This window comes from Lupinus angustifolius, chromosome LG05 (genome assembly GCF_001865875.1).
Source record: "Lupinus angustifolius cultivar Tanjil chromosome LG05, LupAngTanjil_v1.0, whole genome shotgun sequence".
NCBI lineage: Eukaryota > Viridiplantae > Streptophyta > Magnoliopsida > Fabales > Fabaceae > Lupinus > Lupinus angustifolius.
The window spans coordinates 25,182,400-25,188,245 of record NC_032013.1 but is presented as its reverse complement, the minus strand read 5'-3'; the positions used below and the strand labels follow the sequence as shown (position 1 = coordinate 25,188,245).

At 34.8% G+C, this 5,846-nt stretch overlaps 1 long non-coding RNA gene across 1 annotated transcript in view; it reads left to right on the top strand.

The window, feature by feature from the left end:
• The window catches only part of LOC109347244, a 5,700-nt gene extending 741 nt beyond the window's left edge, over window positions 1–4,959 (top strand). Inside the window, exon 3 of the long non-coding RNA XR_002107586.1 lies at window positions 4,885–4,959. This is a non-coding gene — a long non-coding RNA (uncharacterized LOC109347244). The remainder of the gene's footprint in view (window positions 1–4,884) is intronic.

Below are 5,846 nucleotides of genomic sequence, written 5' to 3'. Positions count from 1 at the left end.
GATATTATGTTTAGTGTATGTTTGTGTGCACGTTATCAGTCTAAACCAAAAGAATCACATTTAGTTGCTGTTAAGAGGATTATGAAATATCTTAAAGGTACAACTGAAGTTGGACTGTGGTATCCAAAAGGAAGTATATGTGAATTGTTTGGTTATTCAGATTTAGATTTTGCCATATGTAAATCTGAAAGGAAAAGTACAAGTGGTACTTGTCACATTTTAGGCAATGCTTTAGTCTCTTGGTCTTGCAAGAAACAAGCATGTGTTGTGCTAAGCGCTGCTAAGGCTGAATATATAGCAACATGTAGTTGTTGTGCCCAAGTGTTGTGGCTTAAGCAACAATTACGAGATTATGGCTTAGACTTAGGCTGCACTCCGCTGAAATGTGATAATACTAGTTCTATAAACCTCACAAAGAATCCTATTATATATTCTAGAACCAAACACATAGTTATAAGGCATCACTTCCTAAGGGACCATGTTCAAAAGAAAGATGTGTCCGTAGAATTTGTTGATACTCATAACCAACTTGCAGATATTTTCACTAAGCCCTTGGCAAAAGAATCTTTTAACAAAATTAGTCTTGAATTAGGCATTTTTGATGAAGCTTACATGTCTTAACATGCTTATATGATTATATGTTTGCTTCATTATGTTTATCTCATGCCTACCTGATCTTAAATATATTTATTTGTGTTCAAAAACTTCATTTTTTGGGTTAAAAATCATTTTTAGTGCATGACTATGCTTAAAATAAAATTTTTCTAGGGCAGTATCCGATTATAGGGTGAATGAAAATTTTCAGTAACTGATTACTCAAAGTGTGTAATCGATTACTCAAACTCTCTGTCTGAAAAGTTTTAAAATTTCAATTTGAGTAACTGATTACTCAAAGTAGCGTAATTAATTACTCTATGCGTATAAGTAGTTTTTTCTACATTTTTTTCCATACTTCATCTTCTTCCTCCTACTCTCTCACTTGTGCATACCCTTCTCTCACTCTAAAAACTTCATTTCTAAACCATTTTGGGTGATTTGTGTGTTAATTCCTGTCACATTTTCGATTCTAAACACTTCTAACCAATCATTTTCGTGATTAGTGGCTTGAATCAGAACCCCCCAAATCTCCAAAACCCAAAAATCTGAAATTTCAAAATCCCAAGTCCATGGCTTCTTCTTCTATATCAAAGAAACAACGCACCAATACATCTCAAAGGAGTCAAGGAGCAACATCTTTAGAGTCTAACCCTCTGGATTTGATAAGGCTTCTTTCTAAAGATGAGCAACGCAAGATATTTGAGGAGCACTTCCATGGTCGCACCATTTTTACTCCAAGATACGGTAATAAAGGGAATTTTTAATTTGAAGATTTTCTATTTCCTTATCTTTTGCAGCAACAAAACCTTTTTGACTTTTGTTGTGAAACTAACAACATATATCCATAACTTGTTCGAGTATTCTACTGCAACATGAACTTTCGGAAAAATTGTTTCACTTCCTATGTGAAAGGAAAAGAGATTGTCTTAGATGATAAAATTTTTAGTTCATTGTGCTGCAAAACAACCACTCAAGGTAGCACTGTTGGTTCCGGTCTTCAGTGTGAATGGGAGAACTATGATCGTAAGGAATTCTACTATTCTATGTGTAGAATTTCTAAAGAGGAAATTGAAGTGCGTAAGTAGTAAGGCTTTGGTGAAACTGTTAAAAAACGAGATATCCTCTCTGCTGGACATCTCAAACTCGAAGATCGTTTGCTTCATTAACTGTTGAGCTATGTCATCTTACCAAAATTTTCAAACCATTCTCAAATAAGTGACATAGAGCTCCAATTGATGTACGCTATGAAATTCAACATCAAGATCAATTAGACTCAGATGATGATGCGACAAATGTGGAACATCCGAGGAACACAAAGTCCTTTGCCTTATGCTATCTTCATAACAAACATTCTTGAACATTTCGGTGCGTCTACTAATGGTGAAACCAAGGTACCTCTGAATCTTCGCGAAAGCAAGATTGATGTCGAAGTTGTCCACAAAATGGGTTTCTCCATTGATCCTCTTGATCGTCGCTCTTATAGGCATCGATCTAATAAACAACCTGCACCTGCTGATCAAACAAAACCTAACCCACCTGCACCACAACCTTCTGAGTTTCATGCTCAATCTTCCTCATTTGCTGATATGCCTACCAATCAGATGATAATGGACGAGTTGGTTTCTCTTCGAGGCTACATCTCAAACCGGATGGATGCCTTTGAAACTCAAAACCAACAGATCCAGTTTGAACTTCATGATCTCTCTTCTAAGCTAAGCAGTATGGACGTTGATGAAGATAGTTCTGAGCCTGAGTCTTAGAGTGTGTCTAGGTTTTTATGTTTCTATCGGTGCATAATTCTGAACATTGGTTTTTATGTCTGTAATATTTGTATGCTTTGAATATCTACTACTATGATATGTTATGTTTTTATGTTTGAACAATATTTGATTTTATGCTCTGATATTATGCTATTATGATATGCACTACATTAATTTTTATATCTATTGTGCTATACATCATGTATGCTATACATGTTATATATCTTATGCTGGACTCTTGGCTTTTCTACTTTTTGATGAAGTCAAAAGGGGGAGAAAAGTTGGGAGAGTTTATTTTCTGTCAAACTTTATTTCAGGCACTTAACTTCAAATGAAAGGGGGAGCATACAAGATAGGGGGAGCATACTCAACACAAGTCAAGATATATCACAAAGTATGCTACTCTCAGAAAATTTAGAAAACTACACTGTCAAAAACATATTGGTTTATCATCATCAAAAAGGGGGAGATTGTGAAGAAGATCTTTGCTCCTGACCTTGGCACGGTTTTGATGAAGACACCAACATCACCAAAAAGAAGAAAAGGAAGAATACTTATGAAGACAAAGAATATTAAAGCTTCAAGATAATTAGATTAAGTCTCTATAGGTACTTCAATCCTAAAACTCTTAATTATATAAAGTAGTAATGCTCAAACTATTTTTAAAGAAAGTTGAAACACTTTAAAATACTTAAAACAATTTTCAAAAATAGTGTGTAACGGGTTACTTCATCTTAGTAATAGGTTACGTGTGTGAGACAGTGGACAGAGAGTTTGGGTAATCTATTACCCACTGTCAGTAATCGATTACTGAGAGTTGTTGCATCAGATTCATTAAATTCTTTTTCGTTTTTCTTTAAGCTTCATTTTAAAAGAGAAAAATGAGAAAAATATTTTTTTTGGTCGACAAACAATTTTTCAAAATCAACTAAAAGAGGAAAATGAGTGGAAGAGTTTTTTTGGGTAAAAATAGGCCTATCCATGAGCCACAAATGACCCAACAAGGGCCATGCCAAATTCGGTCAGCTTGCTAACTAGGCACTTGGCGGGTTGACATGGCGCCTGACGCCCCACTAGGCAGCCACATCAGTGAGAATCTTTAAAAAGAGGATTTCCCATATCCTCTTATCTTTTTTAAATATCACCCCATTAAAACCCCATTGACTGAAATTTCCCTCTCACTCTCAATTTTGAAGCACCAAAAAGATCTCTACTCCAAGAAGCTGTCTTCAAAACTCTCTTCTTCTTCAAAGTTTCGAACTTCAACATATAAGTACCATCTCCTTTAAATTTAAAGCTTTAGTATTTTATGTGATGTTCTTCTTGAAACATGTTTTATTAGGAAAATTTATAAAAATCAAGTCAAACTTTTCAAAAAGTTCAAAGAAAAACCCCTAATCAAAAAAGTTTCAATAGTGTCTTTGCCTTTTTCATGATGAGTATTAATGTTGGTTAAGTGTTGAACATGATTGAACAATTGCATGTAAAAATATTTTCTAAGATAAAAGGTTTGTGTTTTGAAGTGGAATATTTTTCTCTACTTTTTCTCAAACATGATTTCGGTTGACTCATAACATTTGTAACCAAATGTGCCTAAACATGGCTCTTTAATGATGTTTATAGAAAAAACATTAAGGCCACAGTTTGGACACAAAATTTATGGGGAAAAAATGGGTCAACGAAGTGGTAAAAATGTATAGAAAATTGACTACGTTTTTAAGCCAAAATCATGTTCTAAATTTGAAAACTCATACCACATTAAATTCTATTTTTGAGGCTAGAAAATAATTTCACTTGGCTTAAAGACTCATTTCATACGTTCTTTAAGGAGAAAAAGTCCATACATGCTCAAAATTATGACTCCTTGCAAGTTGTGTGAACTTTGTCTTGTATCACCTCTGTTTGATGAACCAAATGCCTCAAGAACATTAAAGAAATCTGTTTTGATGTGTTATTTAATTTGTGGGGTAGTTTTGGAATTTATGATGCAAACAAAGACTTTGAAAATTTCTACTTGGGCACTTTTTGTGAAGATTTGACTTTATGCTTGTTTGATTGATAAAGTATGATGTTGGGGCTGTTTTGACATTATTAAAGACATCATAAAATTTGTAAAGCATGTTCACAACCTGAACCTTGAAAAAAGCCAAATAAACCTGAGAAAATGTGTATGCTTACTTGACAACATACATTAAAATTTTGTTTCTAAATCCTAGGAATGGAAAAAGTTGCATTGTAAAATATTTTGTAGGAGTTGAAGGTTCTTCTCAAAGAAAGGCAAGCAAGTTGCCAAGGAATCCAAGAAGAACAACAAATTTTTCTCTAAGGATGCCAAACACATGATCAAAGAAATTACTCTCAAGAGTTCATCGGTCTTGGAAAAGTTCTCCACTTGGAGGAGGAGGAATTTGATGGGTTCATGCTCTCAGTGGTAAAGTTTGGATGGAATAAACTCACAACACCTAGCCAAATGTTTTCCTTGGATGTTGTCAAGCAATTCTATGCCAATTCCATTTTGTCGGGGGAGGCAAGAACAAATAGATACACTTGGGTAAATGGTAAGAGAGTGTACTATGACAAGTACATGATGAATGACTATCTTGGGAACATATGGTCTCCATTCCCAAATTCTGACCATTATCTACGCACTTCCCAACTTAAAATAAGGGCATCATCCATCGGGGAAGGAGAAACACATGATGATATTCAAGTGAGAAGCAGCTTGTGCTTGCAAGGGTTGGAAGTTAACCAATATGGCCCGGTATTTAGGTTTTACATAATTCAACCTTCTCAATTATGGACAATCTTTGTGTTTTAAACATTGGGCCGGCCTCATATTTCTCGCATCTACCTTTGAACAAGGAAAAGCTCATCAACTCAATTTATGAGGAAGATTCCATTGACATCGCAGCCATCATCTCGGATGCAATTGCTTACTGCATATCAAGGGGTATAGCTTCTTTGATCTTACCCTCACTTGTTAATGATTTATGTAGGTACCAAGATGTATCTAGACCAAGGAAAGAAGCTTGGCCCATACTAGGGACGATTTGAGAAAGAAGTTTGGAGATGTGGGCTCATCTTCTCAACCATCACATGGAAGGGCAAGTAACCCCACTTTAAAAGAAATTGTTCGAGAACAACACTATCAAAACCAACAACAAATTACTTGGTATTGTGGGATAACAAGCATGTGTAGATGCTTTCATAGCATCTATGACTCACATTCTAACTTCCAAAGTGGAACTTATGAGGAGTTTGTTGCCAACACTCAATGTCCGGAAGGAATTTGATAAGGGCTGGATGAAGAAGATGAAGATTGAGAAAAGCAACAAATTCGGTTTTCTCTTAACTTTGTTTTCTTGAATTTGATACTTTGCAAAACTTATTTCCTTGTTCTCTTACTTTGAACCTTATTTATTTGCTTTGTTGTTTTTAATTTTAGTTTTTATTTTTTTTTGAATTGTTTGCAAATTTTTCTAGGATAGA